The 22,064-nt window shown below is 46.9% G+C and overlaps 1 long non-coding RNA gene across 1 annotated transcript in view; it reads left to right on the top strand.

Moving 5' to 3' along the window:
* The first annotated feature begins 8,122 nt into the window (after window positions 1-8,122).
* The window catches only part of LOC134337850 (uncharacterized), a 36,785-nt gene continuing 22,843 nt past the window's right edge, over window positions 8,123-22,064 (top strand). Inside the window, exon 1 of the long non-coding RNA XR_010016091.1 lies at window positions 8,123-8,245. This is a non-coding gene — a long non-coding RNA (uncharacterized LOC134337850). The remainder of the gene's footprint in view (window positions 8,246-22,064) is intronic.

Raw genomic sequence — 22,064 nt, 5'->3', positions numbered from 1 at the left:
AAATGTTAACACAATGAAGGGACAATTATTAGCACAATGGAATTTATTTTATTTCAAAAATAAACTTTATTCATAATAAAAGATATATAGAAAAGAATAAACACCGTGCAAAGATTTCTTATATTCTTAGTGTTATATGGTCCAAACATTCAGTAGAGTTAACACTTTTAAAACTGTAGGAAAATTTTACGTTGCATAAGGTAAACCAACATCATTCTGTTCAGTTCCCAATTCCGCTCCTGAAAGCATAAACCTCCTGGCTTTTTGCTCATACTGACGCCACTGAGTCAAAGCCTTGATATCCTATCAGTGAAGTTGAATTCAGTTTCAAACTTATAATTGCCCTTCCCTCTTACTCCCAGCCCACTACACCCCTAATTTAAAGCCTTACAGTGTTCCCAGCTTTCTTCCCTAAATTTCTTTTATCTTTGTCACTTTATTCCTGCCTCACTGGTCAAAGGCTCTGGTGATCTACCCTGCTAAAGGGCACAGGAAAAAAAAGTTTAACAGCCCTCCTGTGAAGCACATGGGACATTTTCCTGTTATTAGCTCAATGTAAATTATTCGTGTTGTCAACTCAATCCAGGTTTAGTTTTTCTAACATGTTCATCAGTCTTTTGATATTCTCCTTCCAGTTCTAGAGTTGTGGGTGGAATCCACCCACACAAAAGGCTCATCGATCATCTTTATTGCTTCCATTAACCTCCTCTGTTCATTCGGTGACAGCCACATACTGGGTTTTATTATCAAATTTCTTCCTTGCCTCGTCCCCCCCACCACCCGCCCCCATCTCCCCAGCTCCTCTTGGCCTTTCAGACACCCTGCTGCTCCCACATTTATGCCCCTGATCTGTTGGAGGGGGGCAACCTTCAGCCCTTTAAAGACAAAGATTAGCTTTATTTGCCACACGTAAATCGAAAGATTGAAATACGCGATGAAATGCATCGTTTCGTGCCAACGACCAGCACAGAGGATTGTGCTGGAGGCAACCTGCGAGCGTTACCGCACTTCCTGTGTTGTGTATTTAATATTTCAATCATATTTGAGTAATCTTGCATATATATTAGTTTTTGCTGATTTAAATAATTATTATGGGTTATATGTGAAAACATATTAATTGCATAGGTCTTCATGCCACCAAGTGATAGCTGCATATCTCACTTAAAGTAAAGACGAACTACACCAGTATTTCAGACTCCCACCATCTTCTTTTGAATTAGTTTAATGCTTTGAAGTTCCAAGATATATCATCCAGCATCAACGTATCATGCCCACAGCTCACTAACACTAACCGTACATCTTTGAAACATGGGAGGAAACCAGAGCACTTGGAGGAAGTCCATGCGGCCACATGGAGAACATACAAACTCCTTAGAGTCAGCAGTGGGAATCGAACCGCTGGCACTGTAAAGCAACTGGGCTACCCGCAACGCTACATCATATATTTCTTTTGAATGTCACCTTGGTCCAATTTTAAAAACCCTCCCTGGTCAACTCCATTCATCTCTTGGTGGTAATGACTTGCATTAATGTGGCATCTGCACTGCCGGTAGAATGATAGAGAGAAGCAAAGGTGTGATCTGAAAATTAGCTTCGCAGGGGGTTTAAAACCAGCAGAAATGTAACAAGGCGCAGTGATAAAGGGTCTCAGCCTGAAACGTTGAATGTTTATCCCTCTCCATAGATGCTGCTGAGTTCCTCCAGGATTGTGTGCGCCTTGCCTTAGATTACCTGTATCTGCAGAACCTCTGGTGTTTTTAATGAGGAGCAGGGTTACTGGGGTATTTCTGTAATACTATGGTCTTGGCCTGGTGGGTGGTAAAATTTAACAGTTTGGAATGGTTAGGCAAGACCAAGAAATTGATTGTAGACTTCAGGACTGGAGAGGCAGGAGATCACACAGCAGTCTTCATTGAGGGGTCAGTGGTGGAAAGGGGGAACAGCCTCAAGTTCCTGGAGGTCAGCATCTCAGAGGATCAACCCTTTGATCGTGAAGAAGGCATACCAGTGGCTCTGGTTCATTAGAGGTCTGAGGAGATTTTGTTACACCACCAAAGGCTTGCAAATTTCTACATGTGTACAATAAAGAGCATTTTGATAGGCTACATAACCCCCTGACATGGACCCTCCAATTCGGACGATGATAAGAAGCTACAGAGGGTTATAGACTCAGCCATTTCCATCATAAACACAACTCTTCCTGCTGTCGAGGACATCTTCAAGAGTGGGTGCCCGAAAGAGGTGGCATCCATCATTAAAGACCCTTACCAACCAGAACATCCGTCATTAAAGACCCTCACCATCCAGAACATCCCCTCTTCACATTCCCTCCAACAGAGGTACAAAGGCCTGAGCAGTCACACTTCCTCCTCTCCACCATCAAATTTCTGAGTGGTTTACGAACACAACCCTGCTAATCACCTTTTGCACTATCTATTTATTTTTTTCTGAAATGTTACATTTATCCAGTTATGTTATATGGCTCAGAATGTTGGACAATATCTAGTAACATGAGGAAACGAATTGAAGCAGCAGAGATGTGGTTTTTGAGGAGGATGCAAAGAATATCATGGACAAAACGAATATCTAATGAGGATGTCATGAGCAGAGCAAACGCAAAAAGAGAAATAATGTATGAGATCATGAAAAGGCAACGTAACTTCATTGGACATGTGATTAGGAAAGCGGAGTTAGAATGCACGGTAATTATGGGAAAGATTGAAGGGAAGAAAGCAAGAGGAAGACAAAGACAAATGATGATGGAGACAGCAGCCAGAGAACTGGAAATTAATACCAATGAATTGATCCACTTGACCCAAAACAGGAGTGTGTGGGCCATGACAGTCAAACTGGGCACGGCACCTGATGATGAGGATGATCTATTTTTCACCTTGTAGTAATGTTTATGTCTTCCACAGTACTGCTGCCGCAAAACAACAAATTTCATGACATATGTCAATGATAATAAACTTGATTCTAATTCCTTCTAAGTTACCTCAACGTTAAAAAGTTGAAGTAAAATTTATTACCAGAATAAATACATGTCACCGGATACAACCCTGAGATTCTTTTTCCTGCGGGTGTACTTATCAAATCTATAGAACAGTAACTGTAAACAGGATCACTTGACAACAAACTGTGCAAATGCAAATATAAATAAATAGCAATAAATAACGAGTGCGAAATAACAAGATAAAAGATTCTTTAAGTAGAATGTGTACCTATCCCCTTTTGTTCAAGAGCCTGATGGTTGTGGGGTAGTAAACTGTTCTTGAATCTGGTCGTGTGAGTTCTGGGGCACCTGCACCTTCTACCTGATGGCAGCAATGAGAAAAGGGCCTGGGTGGTGAGGATCTTTAATGATAGATGCTGCTTTCCTACGGCAACGTTTCACATAGATGTGCTCAATGGTGGAGAGGGTTTTACCAATGACATACCGGGCTGAATCCACTATCTTTTATAGGATTTTCCATTCAAAGGCACTGGTGTTCCCATACCAGGCTGTAATGCAGCCAGTCGGCACACTTCCCACCACACACCTATAGAAGTTTGCCAAGATTTTTGCTGAATCTCCACAGACTCCTGAGGAAGTAGAGGCACTGCCATATTTTCTTTGTAATTATATTTATATGACGGGTCCTGAACAGGTCCTCTGCGATGGGTCCACTGCAGCCACAGTATAGTAGACATTAGGGAAAGCTCACCGATCCAACGGCCTGCTATTCCCTCATAGAACCTGGCATGGTTTGTTGAGCTGCACCTTTCCAGTAAAATGCTTAAGATTTCCAACACACTCATGATAATTAAGTGAGTCAACTGGTGAGTCAGTTTTGCACAATACTCAATCTCGAGCTATTATAGAGCTCACATTGTTGGCGCTGATTAGTTTTTATCCAACAGCGAGTCCCAAGTTGTTAATGGTGGATCACCTTACACTGAGCATCGAGAAGAAGTAATAATTCTTTTGCTAAGATGGCGGTGTGCTTGGATGCAGCGGCTTCTACAGGGCCAACCAAAGGCGCTATTACCCTCTTTAAACGTATTTTTTTATGATCGCACGACCCAGCTGGACATTAAGAACAGAAGGTACAGCAGGTCCACCCCATCATTGAGCTGCTGGTTGGCGGAGAAAGCGAAGCTGCCGGACTTCGCGCAGATTGTGCTGCTGCCCGCGTCAGAGAGGCGCCGACAGAGTCGGTGCACGAAGGCGGTGTGCAGTCTGACAGTGAGGGGTCACCTTAGTCACTTTTCTAGTGATCGCAAGACCCTGCTGGAGGTTGTTACTGTGGAATACTGTAGGTCTGATTCACCGGTTTATTGGCGGACGGGTGGGGAGCTACTTGACCTCGGTCGTAACGGGGACCACACCTTTACAGCTGACAAGACAAGGAGAGCCAAAGGTGTCATAGGCGGTGTGGCACGATGCCCATGCTGGAGCCGGTGCTGCCCGCCTCAGTGCCCAGAAGACAGGCTGTACTGTGTATGACTGCAGACTGCTCCAACATTCATGGACTTGGGGACTTGGACTGTATTTTTTTGGTGACTGTATTTCACTGCTGTCTTCTTATATGTGTCTTGTGCTGTGTATCACTGTTGGTACTGTGTTTCGTACCTTGGTCCTGGAGCAACACTGTTTCGTTTGGCAGTATTCACGTATAGCTTGACTAACAATTAAACTTGAACTTGAAGTTGTTGTCTTCTGGCTGCAGAAGGTCACTGCATAGCTCTTCAATTATTTCAATCCTATTATCCTAGATGGAATTGTTTTTGCCCTCAGTCAGCAGAGATGATCCTCAGCTTCCTGTTGCATGCCATTTTAATTCTCAGTCCCTCTCCCTTTCTGACCTGCCTGCCTGTAGTCTAGCTTGGTGAGGCCCAGTGTGAACTGTAGTCCAGCCCAGTGAAGCCCAGTGTAAACTGTAGTCCAGCACGGTGAGGCCCAGTGTGAACTGTAGTCCAGCCCGGTGAGGCCCAGTGTGAACTGTAGTCCAGCCCAGTGAGGCCCAGTGTGAACTGTAGTCCAGCCCAGTGAGGCCCAGTGTAAACTGTAGTCCAGCACGGTGAGGCCCAGTGTAAACTGTGGTCCAGCCTGGTGAGGGCCAGTGTAAACTGTAGTCCAGCCCGCTGAGGCCCAGCGTAAACTGTAATCCAGCCCAGCGAGGCCCAGTGTAAACTGTAGTCCAGCCCAGTGAGACCCAGTGTAAACTGTAGTCCAGCCCAGTGAGGCCCAGTGTAAACTGTGGTCCAGCCTGGTGAGGCCCAGTGCGAACTGCAGTCCAGCCCGGTGAGGCCCAATGTAAACTGTAGTCCAGCACGGTGAGGCTCAGTGTGAAATGTAGTCCAGCCCGGTGAGGCCCAGTGTGAAATGTAGTCCAGCCCAGTGAGGCCCAGTGTAAACTGTGGTCCAGCCTGGTGAAGGCCAGTGTAAACGGTAGTCCAGCCCGCTGAGGCCCAGTGTGAACTGTAGTCCAGCCTAGTGAGGCCCAGTGTAAACTATGGTCCAGCCCAGTGAGGCCCAATGTAAGCTGTAGTCTAGCCTGGTGAGGCCCAGTGTAAACTGTAGTCCAGCCCGGTGAGGCCCAGTGTAAACTGTTGTTCAGCCCGGTGAGGCCCAGTGTAAGCTGTAGTCTAGCCTGGTGAGGCCCAGTGCGAACTGCAGTCCAGCCTGGTGAGGCCCAGTGTAAACTGTTGTTCAGCCCGGTGAGGCCCAGTGTAAGCTGTAGTCTAGCCAAGCGAGGCCCAGTGTGAACTGTAGTCCAGCCCGGTGAGGCCCAGTGCGAACTGCAGTCCAGCCCGGTGAGGCCCAGTGTAAGCTGCAGTCTAGCCAAGCAAGGCCCAGTGTAAACTGTAGTCTAGCCTGGTGAGGCCCAGTGTAAACTATAGTCCAGCCTAGTGAGGCCCAGTGTAAACTGTGGTCCAGCCTGGTGAGGCCCAGTGTGAACTGTAGTCCAGCCTAGTGAGGCCCAGTGTAAACTGTGGTCCAGCCCAGTGTAAACTGTAGTCTAGCCTGGTGAGGCCCAATGTAAACTGTAATCCAGCCCGGTGAGGCCCAGTGCGAACTGCAGTCCAGCCCGGTGGGGCCTAGTGTAAACTGTAGTCTAGCCTGGCGAGGCCCAGTGTAAACTGTAGTCCAGCCCGGTGAGGCCCAGTGTAAACTGTAGTCCAGCCCGGTGAGGCCCAGTGTAAACTGTAGTCTAGCCTGGTGAGGCCCAGTGTAAACTGTAATCCAGCCCGGTGAGGCCCAGTGCGAACTGCAGTCCAGCCCGGTGGGGTCCAGTGTAAACTGTAGTCTAGCCTGGCGAGGCCCAGTGTAAACTGTAGTCCAGCCCGGTGAGGCCCAGTGTAAACTGTAGTCTAGCCTGGCGAGGCCCAGTGTAAACTGTAGTCCAGCCCGGTGAGGCCCAGTGTAAACTGTAGTCTAGCCTGGTGAGACCCAGTGTAAACTATAATCCAGCCCTGTGAGGCCCAGTGCGAACTGCAGTCCAGCCCGGTGGGGTCCAGTGTAAACTGTAGTTTAGCCTGGCGAGGCCCAGTGTAAACTGTAGTCCAGCCCGGTGAGGCCCAGTGTAAACTGTTGTCCAGCCTAGTGAGGCCCAGTGGAAACTGTAATCCAGCCTAGTGAGGCCCAGTGGAAACTGTAGTCCAGCCCTGTGAGGCCCAGTGTAAACTGTAGTCTAGCCTGGTGAGGCCCAGTGTGAACTGTAGTCCAGCCCGGTGAGGCCCAGTGTAAACTGTAGTCTAGCCCGGTGAGGCCCAGTGTAAACTGTAGTCCAGCCCGGTGAGGCCCAGTGTAAACTGTATTCTAGCCAGGCGAGGCCCAGTGTAAACTGTAGTCCAGCCCGGTGAGGCCCAGTGTAAACTGTAGTCTAGTCCAGTGAGGCCCAGTGTAAACTGCAGTCCAGCCTGGTGAGGCCCAGTGTAAACTGCAGTCCAGCCTGGTGAGGCCCAGTGTAAACTGTAGTCCAGCCCGGTGAGGCCCAGTGTAAACTGGAAAAACCTTGCATGTTCACACTAGAGATTCTGCAGATGCTGGAAATCCACAGCAACACACATAAAATGCCTGAGGAACTTAGCAAGTCAGGCAGCATCCATGGAGGGGAATAAACAGTTGATGTTTCAAGTCGGGACTCTTCATCAGGACTGGAAAGAAAGGGGGCAGAAGTCAGATGAGGGACGGGGAAGGAGTACAATCTGGCAAGTGATGGGAGAGACCCTGTGAGGGGGGAAGGTGGGTAAGTGGGAGAGGAGAGATGGGGAAGTCTTCCATCTGTGCACTTTGCGATCCCTCTGAAATGAAAATTGAATTTTCCTACTTCAGGTAAGCTGTTCTCTCTTCATTAAAAATCAACTTTAAAAAAGTATCTTCAAAAATGAATTTTAGAAGTATTCTGTATAAAGGAAGAAGTAGTGCAAGAAAATCTTTACACTCACGACTGGTACATTCAGTAGGACAAACTTTTTTTTAAAAAGTACCACCATTGCCCCTCATGTGACTCTCTGAGGTGATGCTATGATTGTTCGAGAAGTTTCCCCACCCAACTTGGCGCCTCCACGTGCGGGAACAGAAGGCGCCTATACTGTGATCCTTCCCCACTGAGACTGAGCGTTGGCTGCACCAAGCTTCAGCGGGTACAGCGGCAAACTGGACCGAGCCAGTGTGCAGCATTCCCTCACAGTCACCTCACCGTGCTGGGAGACCAACGCCTTTCGGTCAGACCAAAGGGTACCCTTCACTGAGCTGATGACCTCCCCAGGGTCTCCCCATAAGCCTTACAGCCCTTCGTCAATTCTTCTGAGCCCACGATCCTCAGTTACACTGACTTGCCCCCTTTCTGTCCTGAACGCTGCCCAGCGTGCCCAGAGCCTCCAGAGCTTCCCGTTCAGCTTTAACCATCTTTTTACTACTTAGTTCTGTTTTGTTTACCTGTCAAGGTTCACTTAAATTTTTTTTTTAGTGCCTTTCTGCCCCGGTGCTTCGCTATTCCATCATTTGACATACAGATGGAATCCATCTGACCACAGATAGTACTATCTGGCATGGTGTTATGAAATTCCTCTGCTGGGGGCTGGCCAACTAACCAGAGGCAAGTTCTGTAATCACATTTCACAGCGGTTATGAGAAATATGATCTCGCTCCTGTAAGCACTTTTTACGTCCCAGCAAATGAAGAACTGTTGAGGTACAGTCTCCAGAATGACGCTGAGAAATGCAGTCGTCGACCTTGCCATATCCAGCGAGAGAAGTCGTGAGTTGATCAGATTTTTAAGTGTTGGTTGAGCGTTCGGTGTTGCCCAGGACCTCACAAGTACTTTCGTGACAATATAATATCTTTCCAACCCATTTCAGTGAGTAACTGAGCTCAACATCACAACAGGAAGGTGACATTTGGACTGTGTAACACTTCCTCACTAAACTCTGACTGCCAGCCTGGAGTGAATGCTTAAATCTCCAGAATAGTGTAAAATTATCAACCTTCCAGCTCAAATCCAAGACCACAACAACCGAACAAAGACTTCCTATTTTGTACGTTTTTGTGTTGAAGTTATTCCAATGCAATTCAAGTTAAAAGCGGTCTGTGAGGAGCCTTTCATATTCTTTGAATGTTACCTTCCGATTGTTAATATTAGGATCAGATGCAGCAGGGTAAAGCTTCCACAATCCAACAATATGTTTCCTGCAAATAAATTGAACAGGTTCAGTTGACCTCGACATTTTCCACCAAACATCTCTTGATTAGAAGCAGCACACATCAGGATGCAAAAAAAATAAAAGGAAGACTTGCAATATATGGTGTCATCCACAGACTTAATATCCTCACTCAACCTTATAGCCAATTCTTTATGAATTTTGTTTTCTTACCATGTGTCAGATTAAAAAGATATAATTCTCTCCTTGACTATTCCATAGATGATGAATGCTTAAACTATGGCTTAACTTCAAAGGAAGAATTCCTACAGCAGTGGTTTAGTCTTTTAAAACTGTATTTGTAAGATGCGGGCTTCACTGGCTGGCATTTATTTATTTATTGAGCCGTGCTGCCCAGCAGCCCCAGGATTTAACCCCAGCCTGATCGCAGGACAATTTACAATGACCAATTAACCTAACAACCGGTACGTTTTTGGACTGTGGGAGGAAACCGGAGCACCCGGAGGAAACTGGTCACGGGGAGAACGTACAAATTCCTTACAGGCAGCAGTGGGAAGGGGAAGTAAACCTCGCTGATACTATAAAGCATTGTGCTAACCTCTTTGCTACCGTGGCCTGAAAGAGTGGCAGTGTTTCTCCTTGAATCACTTTAGTCTGTGTTGTGAGGGTCCTCTCTCACTGCTGTTGTGTAGAGACCTCTGGAGTTTGCCCCGGTGACAGGGAAGGAATGCTGACACAACTCTGGAGCCAGATGCAGGGAGTTTTGAAGGGCAACTTACAAATGGTTCCTATTTGCTTGCTGCCCTTGTCCTCCAGTGGAGATCATGGATTATGGAGGCACCACTGAGAAAGGTTTGGCCATTTCCTGAGGTATATTTCATGGCTACCACCCGCCACAGTCCAGTATATTGGCAAAGAGTGAATGACTGTTTAATGTGGTGGAAGGAATACTGATTAAGTCTGATGATAATGGGCTTTGTAAGTCTAAATCTGAATTTCCTAGAACAATTGTCTAGTGATCCATCATGCAGTAAGTACCAAATAGAGAGCTATCTACCAGAAAGTTTATTTTTGATTTTTAATATAGAACATTACAGCCCAGGCTCTCAGCTCACGATGTTGTTCCAACTTCTCTGCTACATGGACATCCATTTTATATCATGTACGTGCCTACCCAAAGCTCTTTTAAATGTCCCTAATGTATCTGCATCTACCAACACGCTGATCACTGCTTAATTTTTGCATCACTTTTCCAGAGAAATTAATTTCACATACCGCAGAGAGGGAGAAAATGCTTTCTCCTCCTTTGTGGATCCCTGACTCTTATGGTGGACAAAGAGTATCATTATCTGGTAATACCAGGGTGGGTCTGCAAGTTCTGACAGAGAACAAACATCAGAAGCTACAATTCCTTGAGTCACCCATGAACATTCATGGGATTTCAATATAATTGCTTTGTAAAAGGATGTGCTCGGAGAGAGCTTCCTCCCCACCTACGGTGCGTGTGGCAACAGACCTGTGTGACAATGAATCAAACTACAATTACTGTATGTGTGACAAATGGGGCAAATCACAAAGCCACTCTTGTTGTGTCGTCTTCACTTCGCTTTGCATTCCCCGCCATCCTTGACTAACAAAATCTTCTTGTCTCACTCCTTAACTTTTCCATCTGTTCGGTCCCAGCATGAGCAAGAATTGGAGATTTCCACAATCCCCTGTGCTTGGGAATCTCCTGGCCTTGTTCCAGAACGGCTGAGCTCTCTGCTGAAGACTGTGCCTCCTGGTACTGGTTTCTGGAGGACCTGTGTTATGTGGAAAGGTTGAATAGGTTAGGACTTTATTGCTTGGGACATTGAAGATTGAGAGGAGATTTGACAGAGGTATACAAAATTATGAGGGGTACAGATAGGGTAAATGCAAGTAGGCTTTTTCCACTGAGTTTGGGTGGGACTACAACTCAAGGTTAAGGGTGAAAAGTGAGAAGTTCAAGGGGAGCATGAGGGGAGACTTCTTCACTCAGTGGGTCGTGAGAGTGTGGGACGAGCTGCCAGCACAAGCGGTGCACGCGAGCACGATTTCAATGTTTAAGTGAAATTTGGATAGGTAGATGGATAGTAGGGGTACAGAGGGCTACGGTTCCAGTGCAGGTCAATGGGAGTCACTGGAATCTTTAGTTGAAACAGAGACCAAATCAGAGTCCAAATTCTCATCCGTATCCTCAGACAACAGCAACAAGGAGCTACAAATGGTCTTTGTGCTACTGGGACTAGGCTGCAAGCGTTTATGTCTAGGAGCCCTTACCTTAGATAGGACCTGGCGATTGGGTTCCCTTAGGCTTGACTGCTGGAACTCCAGACTGCTTGGGCACTTCCTTGGCTTACTCCTGAACTGAGACCCTGTCGCTCCAGTTTCAGCGCACCCCCAACTAGTCAGGGTCAGGACTCGCACGTTCCTGTTGCCTGGAGCCAGTTTGTCTGCCCTTGGAGACAGGACAAGCTCTTCCAAAGGCTCCAGATTACCCCAAACCAGTCTGCCTCCTCACCAGCCGCTGGTTTCAGGAGGGTCTGGGGGGGTCGTAACACCAAACTGAAAACATGTCCTCCTGCAATGACTGTATCACGCAACAATCCTCCCTTCCTTCCAGTGCACAAGAGGGTCATGCTGGGACAACCATGGGTGCCTGAGGATCAGGGGAATGTGGTAGCTCAGATATGATGGCAGAATATAGTATTAATGGTAAGACTCTTGGCAGTGTGGAGGATCAGAGGGATCTTGGGGTCCGAGTCTAGAGGACACTCAAAGCTGCTATGCAGGCTGACTCAACCAACACACATCAAAGTTGCTGGTGAACGCAGCAGGCCAGGCAGCATCTCTAGGAAGAGGTACGGTCAACGTTTCAGGCCGAGACCCTTCTTCAGGACTAACTGAAGGAAGAGTTAACCCTCTCTTACTCACTCTTCCTTCAGTTAGTCCTGACGAAGGGTCTCGGCCTGTAACGTTGACTGTACCTCTTCCTAGACATGCTGCCTGGCCTGCTGCGTTCACCAGCAACCTTGATGTGTGTTGCTTGAATTTCCGGCATCTGCAGAATTCCTGTTGTTTACACAGGTTGACTCTGTGGTTAAGAAGGCATACGGTGCATTGGCCTTCCTCAACAATGGGACTGAGTTTAGGAGCTGAGAGGTAATGTTCCAGCTATATATGACCCTGGTCAGACCCCACTTGGAGTACTGTGCTCAACTCTGGTCGCCTCACTACAGGAAGGACATGGAAACCATAGAAAGGGTGCAGAGGAGATTAACAAGGATGTTGCCTGGATTGGGGAGCATGCCTTATGAGAACAGATTGAGTGAACTCGGCCTTTTCTCCTTGGAGCGACGGAGGATGAGAGGTGACCTGATAGAGGTGTACAAAATAATGAGAGGCATTGATCGTGTGGATAGTCAGAGGCTTTTCCCCAGGGCTGAAATGGCTAGCATGAGAGGACATAGTTTCAAGGTGCTTGGGAGTAGGTACAGAGGAGATGTCAGGGGTAAGTTTTTTTTACGCAGAGTAGTGAGTCTGTGGAATGGGCTGCTGGCGGCGGTGGTGGAGGTGGATACAATAGGGTCTTTTAAGAGAATCCAGGATGGCTACACGGAGCTTAGAAAAATAGAGAGCTATGGGTAAAGCCTAGGTAGTACTAAGGTAGGGACATGTTCGGCACAGTTTTGTGGGCTGAAGGGCCTGTATTGTGCTAAGGTTTTCTATGTTTCTATGTTCTATTAACTAATGATATTGAAACAAGTGTCCTCTGCATGTTCCTCTATCCTCAACCACAAAACCGATGTCTGTGGCAGGGTCTGCCGGACCCAAGCGGATGACTGCCCAGGGCTGTTGTGGGCATGGGCTGGCTCAGCTCCTGCAGGGGTACGTTCAGCTGATGGGCGGTCGCCCAGGCCAGGAAATTATCAGCTGCCCCAGAGTCCACAGAGGCATACACCTCTCGTTGGTTCTTACCCCAGGAGATCTCCAGCTTCAGCGTGACTCCGGAATCGGTAGGGTTGGGAGTAGAGGCTGCTGCCGTCACAGTCCTCCCTGATGCTGGACTAGAGCGATGGCTGCGGTGTCAGATATTCAGCCTGTGGTTGGCCTGCCTCCCCGTGGCAATAGCAGCAACCTCAGCTCCAACACTGGGACTCCTTATTGGTGGAGAGTCCTGTGCAGCCAACTTGCCTGGGCTCGACGGGTCCTGAGCAAGAGACGGGCTGGTCATTGTCCCAAGTCGGGAAGTGGAACCGTGACGCATTGAGGCTAGCCCTCTTCAACCTTCTGAGAAAGTCCCACTCTCGCTCTGGCAAGCGATTACTGAGGTGGATGGACTGGTCGATCAGAGCCTCTAAGTCCTCGACCAGCTCTCCCAAGGCAAAGGCATTCTTTAGTTCGTGTCGGAGTCTGTGGCGGTACAGAGTGGCCAAGACCTCCCATTCCAGCCACTCTCCGCAGCCAAAGTCCGAAATTTAATAGCAGTGTTGGCTGCTGACCGATTGCCCTGACGCATCTCATCAGACGGTCAGAGACTCTGTTCGCTCCGGTGGGGTGGGTGTGATTGAACACCCTCTTCATCGCATCCATGAACTCCTCCAAATCCGAGAGAGACTCCAACCTCTGCTCCCAATGCACCGTGGCCCAGGCCAAGGCTCTCCTGGTCAGGAAAGAGATCACGAGGGACAACTTTCCGTGCTCCGTAGGAAGCCGGGACCGCTGGAGTTCAAGCGCCAATGAACACTGGGTGGGGAAGCCGCGCAAGAGCTCGGGGTCACCGGCAAATCTCTCCGGGTTCGGGAGGCAGTCTGACTCTGTAGAGCGACCGACAGCCTCACCCTAGCGACACTGGCATCCTCCTTGTGACAGTTGGCACACGGCGACCCACAGGTCGTGTATCTCCAAGAGCTCCCTAGAAATTTTCTCACTGCGGCTGGCCACAGCTGACGAGAATCTCTAACACCCTGCTGGGCCCACATTGGGCTCAATCGTACTGCGACGAGAGACCCGGGCGAGGATGGTTAGGATGATCCAACGCTAGAATCGAGACACGATATGAGACTGAAACAAAGACAGGGTTCTAAACCAGACGCTAGATGAGAACCCGAAGCTGAACTGTCGAGGGAGCACCGAACCTCAGTTCAGGTGCTCTTTAAATATTAAAATCCTGGTGCCAAAACATGGCTGCCAATTAGCGGGTGGTCCTGAGACTTTAAAGGGGCCTTGCCAGCTATCTGGAGAGTTGAAGTGTCTAAACCCCAGAAACTAGCACTGTTAAGTGTGTATCGAAACTAGATAGGGTCACATGGAAGGACTTCCTATCTCTTTCAAGCTTCCAAAATCCTCTGCTTTCAAAATGGGCCAATGTTTTGGAGCTTAGAAGAACGATGGATGATCTCATTGGAACGCAACAATCTGAGCGAACGTCTCAGGGTCAATGGCACAAGGATGTTTCCACGATGGAGAGAGTGGAATTAACTGGAATTGCTTCAGAATAAGGAGAGAGAAATTTAGCAGCGAGGTGAAGAGAAATTTTCTCCTTGGAGGTTAGTGGATATTTGGAGCTCTCTACCCCAGAGCTGGATGTGTTGAATCAGTATACTGAAGGCTAGGGTAGATGGATTTGGGGTTATAGGGGAACCCAGCGTTGTGCAAGACAGGCACGAGTGTCAAGTTGATGCTCAAAATCAGAACAGCAAGCGGGGAAGGCTGGACAGCCCTCTGGTCTTCCCTTGCTCCTAGCTTTTATGTTTGGACTGAACCAATTTTTCTCTCCACACTCATATAACTATAGTCCCTTAAATCCCCAGCCATCAAAAGTGGGAGGCAAAATTAGTAAAAAATAGGTAACAGAGATGTCATTGGAAAATTTGGGCACAGAGCACCCAGCAGAGATAACTCCATCTGGCCTAGGTACCCATTACCTACAGCTTTACGTTGCTGGAGTACTGGGCCCTGTCGACGCCACCCGTGGTTTATTTAGTATCGCGTTCAATAGAATCTCCTCTGCATACTTCCTACCCCTGATGCTTAGATCTTTCACCGCTTGTTAGCAACCACGGTTAGCTCATATAATCCGAACTGCATGTTCTGCAGGGTTACTCATTAGGCCCCTAATTAATGCAGTTCGTTATGAGGGAGATAGATGGCTGCTGAAAAACGCCACTGTCCACACAGACAGAATCATATGCAAAGGCAACGTGCTGTATGAGGGCTAATGTTAGCACTTACCCTGATTTGAATGGTGCCCACATTCACACACTAAAGTAAGGTTGATTAGATATCTAGAAAGCATGCCACTAATAATAGATGCACAGCATAAGAGGCTACGGATGAAACTTGTGCAATGTACGACTGCAAGTTTCTTTGTTCGGCGACCTCTGACCTTAACCCTTGACCTCTCTTTTGCTAAACACAGGTCTGTGAGTGAATTCATTGCATTTATTCTTAACCAGCAGAATGGAGCAGACAAGCCGAAGTCCACAATCAATGCTATTGTTTTTAATATCCATTCCTCCGAACCTGTTCAGTCTCTGCTCTCATTAAGGACTTGCTGAGTTAAAAAGCAAATTCCAGGCATTCTCTTGCACAAATGAAACTTGGCTGTAGCCTTTAACTATCTCTGTGTCCTGTTAATACTTGCCTTCCTGTTGGTACTTGCTTTTCTTACTTAAGTCAAGCCACCTGCAATTACCTGCACAGGCAATATTATTTAATCCTTTCTGTCTGTACCCAGTTCATCTGAAAGTCTCAAATCATCTTACACTCAAGCAACTCTTCAAGCTTCTGCGAGGCCCGACTTGCAACATAATAAACAGTTGGTCCAGGGAACTGGGATGATGCACTATCACGCCAGCAGGAGAGAGGATGTCCTCCCTACTTACCTGCGTTTCTTCAGTAGCCCTGCTGCCTTATCGTGTCTTATCTTTCAGCAGCTGTGCGTAGGTTGCACATGCGAGGGCAGCAGCCTAAACCCGACTTTCTTTGAGCCGCTGCCAATTCTGGGTCACAAGCATTAACAAGCAGGCAGACTAAAATGTTGTGACCAGCTAGTATTAAAGTCGCTTTAGCTGGGGAATGAGATACCAAAAGAAGGGAAGAAAGAGAGGAGCAATGAAAGAAACTGCCGAGATTAACTCAAATAAAAGAAGCCCCGAGGTCCAGTGTTGCACTGGGTTTCACAGCTGCTCTGCAGAGGCAGTCCAGGGGAAGCAAGCACTGGATAATCCCCAGTGAAAATCCGCCGTGCCTCAGAAATATTTGACTTGCAGTTCGGAAAAGCAGGTTTCAAAAGGAAGGTCTGCCGGCTACAGTCAGACAATTTGCTTCCTTCTTGAAAGGTTATCAAGCCACTGCTTCCACGCAGTCCATCTTCAGAATGGGTTGCATGTCAGGCTAACATCATTGCCATGGGTTCCTGCCGCCCTGACCCCTCCCGTTTCTCTCTTCTGCCCTCTCGGAGAAGATGCAGGAGCTTGAAAGCCTGTACAACAAGACTTCTTCCCCGCTGCTAACAGACTCCTGAAACAATCATCTTTCAGACCCCTTCCTGGGGGAGCTTCTATGCTCCCAAACCCTTCCTTCTACCTCTCCCATTATTGTCACTTCAGCGTTTCTTTCTGCCCAACCTCGGAGTGCACGATCAGACTTTGCACCATTCGGTTGCTTTGCACGCATCTCTATATTTATTGCTGCCTGCATCAGGGAGCATGTCTTATGAGGATAGTGGGGTGAGCGAGGGCTTTTCTTTTTAGCGAGGGGGAGGACGAGAGGTGATTTGATAGAGGTGTATAAGATGATAAGAGGCATAGGTCTTGTGGACAGCCAGAGACTTTTCCCCAGGCTAATACAAGAGGGAATAATTTTAAGGTGATCCGAAGAAAGTATAGGAGAGACGTTGGAGGTAGATATTTTACACTGAGAGTGGTTGGAATGTGGAATGCAATGCCAGGAGTGATGGTAGAAGCAGATACATTGAGAACATTTAGCGGATCTTGGATATGCACATGTATGAAAGGAAAATTGAGAGCTCTGTGATTGATTGTGGAGCAGGTTCAAAGGTTGGTAAGTATTGTGGAAGGAAGGGTCTGTACCATGCTGTAATGTTCTATGTTCCTTGTTCTAGAATTACCAGGTACATGGTTTATTTTATGGGCTTCATATGAGCAAGGAATTTCATTGCGCCCTGGTGTGTATGTCAATAGACTGACCTAATCTGAAAAGTTAACTGCTTCCCACCCTGCAGATGCTGTCTGACCTACTGAGTATTTTGCTTTTCATTTTTAGCTCAGATTTTCAGCATCTGCCGTTTTCCGCTTGGTTCCCGTGCTTGCAAGCTCTTCCAAAGTACCAGAGGATGCTTTGCTAATTTAAGATCACGGCAGGAAATGGAAGCAGCTGGGCAAAGAATCGCTGTGGTCACTGCCAACAGCTGCATCAGCTGGTGCTTCTGTGACGTGACAATTGCCCCGGATTACAGGAGAATATAGCTGGAAATAAGTAATTCTTTATTTTGTTTTCTATATTTCCCACGGCATAGAAGACAGCTATTCAGCCCATCGAGTCTCTGCCGGCTGTCAATCCCATTCCTGCACTAATTGTCCCTGTAACCTTTTCATTCCACATGCCCAGCAACCCTGTTCTTCTTTCCCTATATTTTGTTCAATCATTATCTGCTTTGTCGTATGATCCTGGTCTTACCCAGGACCATGATTGCTCTTGGCAAATTTTTCCACAGAAGTGGTTTGCCATTGCAACACACACAAAATGCTGGAGGAACTCAGCAGGCCAGGCGGCCTCTATGGAAAAGAGTACAGTCGACATTTTAGGCCAAGACCCTTCGGCAGGACTGGAGGGAAAAACTCCTCAGCTTTTTCTCTCCAGTCCTGTCGAAGGATCTCAGCCTGAAATGTCGACTGTACTCTTTTCCATAAAAGCTGCCTGGCCTGCTGAGTTCCTCCAGCATTTTGTGTGTGTTGCTTGGATTTACAGCATCTGCAGATTTTCTCTTGTTTGTAGTTTGCCATGGCTTTCTTCTGGGCAGTGACTTTACAAGACGGGTGGCCCCAGCCATTATCAATACTCTTCGGAGATTGTCTGCCTGGCGTCAGAGGTCGCAAAACCAGGACTTGTGATAAGTACCATCCACCACCTGCTCCCATGGTTTCACATGACCCTGACTGGGAGCTAAGCAGGTGCTACACCTTGTCCAAGGGTGACCTGCATGCTACCAGAGTGAAGGAGCACCTTACACCTCCTTTGGTAGAGACGTATCTCCACCCTGCCATCCGATTTTCCTATCACCCAATTCATTAGGTGTGGTTTATAGTAAGCAGTTGAAGTACCAGACCATACCATTGGGACACAGGAAGAAATTGGAGAACCAACTCACGCGTTCGTAGAGAGAACATGCAAACTCCACATAGACAGCACCAGAGGTCAGGATTGAACTGAAGGCTGCTGGAACTGACAAATATCTGCACTACCTGCTGCATGGCCCAATAAAGGCAAAAAAAAAACCCAGAAAAGACAATAGCGTTGGTGGTATTGATAACCTGAGAAAATTGGAAAGGAACAGAATGTTAGAAGCATACAGCACGCATGGACCAGCAAATAGAGTCAGAGTGAGGGTAAAAGTGTGAAGACAACACAAAAGGCAAAAATAGGGATAGAGAGCACAATTCACACATTATTGAGGCAACATAAGGATTTTATTGGGGGGGTCTCTAAAAACTGAAATAAATTAGCAATCAAATTTGGTTTACCATGAGCGCATAGGAACAGACAATGTGTGGGACATGAGGATGGTATAGAACAGCAACACAGATGTTTGCTGACGTTCACAGAAACTTGACTCAAAAGACGGCAGTATTGGGCATTAGATATTGCTGCATCCAAATTGTTCAGGAAAAATAGAAAAAGAAAGGAGAAACAGCTGGATTGATTATAGGGAATATTATGTTAGTGTAGTAAAAGGACACTGGTACTCCATAGTAGAGTATGTAGAGTTATAGAGTGTGTGTATGTGTATATATATATATATACATACATACACTCTATAACTCTCTCTCTCTCTCTCATACACACACTCTATAGCTGTCTATATATAATCCGTATGTAGACACCATAGATAGGTTGCTAGTCACCTGAAGGTAAGGCAAGGTTAGCCAACATGGATTTGACAGACAAATTATATTTAACCAATTTGATAGAATTTTTTGATGAAGCAATAGTTCAAATTGACGAAGAACTGCAGTGTGTAAGTCCAGTGGCTTAGAGACTTCCACAAACCTTTGATAACATTACAGGTTCATTAGCATAGTTGAAGCGTATGGCATAAAATGAACAACGGTACCAGGATATAAATTTGGCTAGCTACCAGGCTACAGAGGGTCCAGGGTGGAAGGTTGCTTTTCAGACTGAAGGGAAGCTTTTTCCAGGGATTGGTTTTGGGGCCATTGCATTTTTGATCCATATTAATGGGGGGGGGGGGGGAATGGAGGCTACAGCTTCTAAATTTGTGAATGACAGAGGACGCGGTAACTGCAAAAAAAGGTCAGAAATAAAGTACAAGCAACACACGCAAAATGCTGAAGGAACTCAACAGGCTGGGCTGCATCTATGGGAAAAAGTACAGGCGACGTTTCGGGCCGAGACCCTTCATCAAGGACTGGTGAAAAAAAGATGAGGGGTCAGCGTTAGAAGGTGAGGGGAGGGGAGGAGGAAACACAAGGCGATAGGTGAAAGCAGGAGGTGGTGAAGTAAAGAGCTAGATAGTTGATTGGTGAAAGAGAAACAGGGCTGGAGGAAAGGGAATCTGATAGGAGAGGACAGAAGGCCATGGGAGAAGAAACGGGGAAGGAGCACCAGCAGGGGGGTATCTCCTTTCCTGCATATCATCTCCCTCTAATGTTCCTCACTCTTTTACAATAATCAGGTGGGTGGAATAGGCAAAAGTGTGGCATGCAGAAGGCACAATAACCAGAGGCAATAGAGAATAAAGGATATTTTTCTTTAAATGGTGCAGGGTGGTGAAATCTGCAGATGTGAACACAATCATTGAAAGTGGGAAGACAGGTTGAGAAAATATCTAATAAGCTGCTTTCAATTCTGGGCTTTAACAATCAAACCATGAAGTATAGAAGCAGGAAAGGCAGGTTGCACCTTTATAAAGCAAAGGCGTGCCCTCAACTGGCTTTAATTCTGGTTGCCACAGTATAGAAGGAATGTGAAGACGTTAAAGAGAGACAAGAGAAAAAGCAATGAGAATGGTTCCCGTGATGAGAGAGAACTTTTACAAAGTTTTCTCAGAGTGGCTGGGTCTTTGGAGAAGAGGTTGAAGGGAGATTTGATTGAAGTATACGAAGTGATTAACGGACTGTATGGAGGGGATATCGGAAATCTATTGCATTTGAAGAATAAAAGACGGAGGTATAAAACAAAGGGGATGAGAATGCAACATGTGCTTGGGATCTGGAATGCAGATGTAGTGCTGGTAGGTTCCTTCATGGCTTTCAAGATGGAATTTGGATTGCTACATAGTGGAGAGAGGTTTGAAACTGGACGTTTTCTTCGGCAGAGGAACAGCAGGAATATGAGGGGTGAATAAACCCCTGCACGTTCTAAGATTTGCACACAGCAGGGGAAATGTCAGCACCAATCCACAGAGACCATCTCTGTACTGCTGTTTGGGATGGTAAGCGAATGCAGGCTGCTCGCCGGAAGGAACGTCCCGTGCTCCGTGCGTGGTGAGCTGGCATTCGATAAACCTACACCGCCAGCAATGGCGTAGGGAATTCAGTAACCTCACCAGACCACAGGGTAAGCTGTCAACAACGTCTGCTGCAGAATCTCAGCAGGTCGAGCAGCATGCGTGGGGAGGAAAGGACTGTTGACGTTTCAGGTTGAAACCCTGCATCAGGGCTCACCAACAATCTCCTTTCATGTATCTGGGTACCAGCACACTTCTTCAGTCTGCAGTACAGCATCCTGCAGTTCCGTGTGGTAGACTGAGGCGACGAGCTGTCCAGCACCAACGGGGAATCACGTGGCCCTCTGAGAGTTCACTTCACCTTGCTGCTGCAGCAGTTTATGTCGGGATGAGGCAGAGTATTGGATAGTGGGCTGGCCTTAAAGATGACTCTCACAAACCAGTGTATTCTGTTCAGACTGTGACAAAGAATTCCACAGATTCACCACTCTCTGGCTGAAGAAATTCCTCCTCATCTCTGTTAAGCAGCCTCATATGTGGCACCTAGTCACTGGTCTTCTGAAAATCCAAGTACACAACATCAAGTGATTCTCCTTTGTCCACCCTTCAAAGAATTCCAACAGATTTGTCAGGCAAGATTTTCTTTTGAGGAAACCATGCTGACTATGGCCTATTTTATCCTGTGCCTTCAAGTATCCTGAGACCTCATCCTTGATAATCAACTCCAACTTCTTCCCAACCAATGAGGTCAGTCTAACTGGCGTATAGTTTCCTTTCTTCTGCCTCTTCCGCTTCTTGAAGAGTGGAGTGACATATGCAATTTTCCAGTTTTCCAGACTCGTGCTGGAATCAATTGATTCTGGAAAGATCATTACTGGTGCCTGCACAATCTCTCTAGCTGCCTCTTTCAGAACTCTGGGATGTATACTATGTGGTCCAGGTGACTTATCTACCTTCAGACCTTTCAGTTTCCCAAGAGCCTTCTCTCTAGTAAATGTTAACTTCACACATTTCGTGACCCCAACACATGGAACCTGCGCCATACTGCTAGTGTCTTCCACAGTGAAGACTGATGCAAAATACTTATTCAGTTCGACTGCCATTTCCTTGTCCCCCAGCATCATTTTCCAATGGTCGGCTCTCTTTTACACTTTACATATCTGAAGAAACTTTTGGTATCCTCTTTAACATACTTTAACATAGCTTACTTTCATATTCCATCTTTACCATGACTTTTGCAATATTGCCCTTCTGGCATGCAATGTCTATCTCCTGTTGTAATTGTAGACCACCTTACTACTGTTTTGGGGTTTGTATACGACTCCCCTCAGGGTCTTTTTACCCTTGCAGTTCCTTAGCTCTATCCACAAAGATTCAGAACCATCTGACACCTCCTTCTAATGATTTGCTTTATTTTTTGCCAACAAAGCAACGCCGCCCCCCTCCTGCCTTCTTGCCTGTCCTTTCGATGCAATGTGTGTCCTTGGACGTTGAGCTCCCAGCTATAACCTTCCTTCTGCCATGATTCAGTGATGCCTACAATGTCGTACCTGCAACTGGGCTACAAGTTCATTGACCTTATTCCGTGCACTGCGCACATTCAAATATAACACCTTCAGGTCCTGTATTCACTCTCTTCCACTTTGTCAGCCTTTTATGTTGCAACTCATCCTGTTAACTGCAA

The sequence above is a fragment of the Mobula hypostoma genome, chromosome 25 (assembly GCF_963921235.1).
Source record: "Mobula hypostoma chromosome 25, sMobHyp1.1, whole genome shotgun sequence".
NCBI classification, from domain to species: Eukaryota; Metazoa; Chordata; class Chondrichthyes; order Myliobatiformes; family Myliobatidae; genus Mobula; species Mobula hypostoma.
This window is presented reverse-complemented; position numbering and strand designations above follow the sequence as displayed.